This window comes from Eutrema salsugineum, unplaced genomic scaffold (genome assembly GCF_000478725.1).
Source record: "Eutrema salsugineum unplaced genomic scaffold, Eutsalg1_0 scaffold_12, whole genome shotgun sequence".
Taxonomy (NCBI): domain Eukaryota; kingdom Viridiplantae; phylum Streptophyta; class Magnoliopsida; order Brassicales; family Brassicaceae; genus Eutrema; species Eutrema salsugineum.
Genome location: NW_006256895.1, coordinates 8,720,904 through 8,722,117, shown reverse-complemented (window position 1 = coordinate 8,722,117; position 1,214 = coordinate 8,720,904). Strand labels below are relative to the sequence as shown.

Below are 1,214 nucleotides of genomic sequence, written 5' to 3'. Positions count from 1 at the left end.
GGTTTCATTAAGCTGTTTTTCAAAAACTGCTCTAGCCTTGTGTAAGAGTTGCTTCTTAAACCTTCCAGGGAATGGAAGTTTAGGCTGATAAGGAGGTAGTGGAACATAAGGCTTCTCAGGTTCTGATTCCTTCTCCACCTCTTTAGCTTTTCCTTTCTTTGAAACTTCATCCTCTTGCTCATCCCTTGGCGCTGCCTCCCCACCAACTTGCTCATTGTCCTCAATGAGCACTCTGTGTTGTGTTAGACCTGGTAGCTCTTTGCCACTTCTCAAGGTGATGGCATTAGCATACTCCTTTGGGTTAGGTTCTGGTTTACCTGGTAGAACTCCTTGGTTTTTTGAAGTAGAGGCTTGATTCTGCTTAAGCTCCCTTAGCTTTTGTTGCATGGATGTATACTTTGAACCTAGATCAGAAAACCCACTCTCAACTGCTGTAACAACTGCTGTAGTACTCCACACAGGTTCTGGTTCCCAATGTAGTTCAACTCTTCTTGAGTTAAATCTTCTTCATTGATGCCCTCAAAGCTTGATGACTCATCAAATTCACCAACATAATGGATTGGTTTTTGAGAAACCATCTTCAGCTTGTCAAGTTCATTTCTCAGCTCTTTAACTTCTCTAGAAAGCTTTTGCTCTGAGCTTGAACCATCAGATCGGTTTGATCTGTCATAATCCTCACCATATGTGTCATTAGACATAGCCAGATTCTCAACAAGTTCCATAGCAGTTTTAATCTCTTTTGCCAAGAAGTTACCATTGGAGGCTGTGCCTAATTGGTTTCTTATCTTTGGTAGTGCTCCTCTATAGAGTGTGGAAAGTAGAGAAGCTTCAGAAAACCCATGGTGTGGACACTGATTGATGTATGTCCTGAACCGCTCCCATGCTTCTCCAAAAGTTTTATTTGAGTGTTGTGTGAAACTAGAGATCTGGTTTCTAAGCTTGGATGTCCTGCTTGTGGAGAAGAACTTGGTGAGGAAAGCTTCTTTACATTGTTCCTAAGTCTGAATACTCCCAACTGGTATATTCCTCTCCCATTGTCTTGCTTTGTCTCCCAAGCTGAAGGAAAACAACCGGAGCTTAAAACCATCTTCTGAGACTCCATTTATCCTGGTCAAGTTGCAGACCCTATCAAACTGATCAATATGGTCCCAATGGGTCTTCCATTGGCAGTCCATCAAAACTTAGAGTTTTGGACCATATTAATCAGTGATGCT

At 42.0% G+C, this 1,214-nt stretch overlaps 1 non-coding gene across 1 annotated transcript; it reads left to right on the top strand.

Annotated features, from left to right (window-relative positions):
- The first annotated feature begins 834 nt into the window (after positions 1-834).
- On the top strand, positions 835-941 carry LOC112089441. Its single transcript, XR_002901079.1, has one exon. It is a non-coding gene; the product is annotated as a small nucleolar RNA R71 (small nucleolar RNA).
- Positions 942-1,214: the final 273 nt, after the last annotated feature.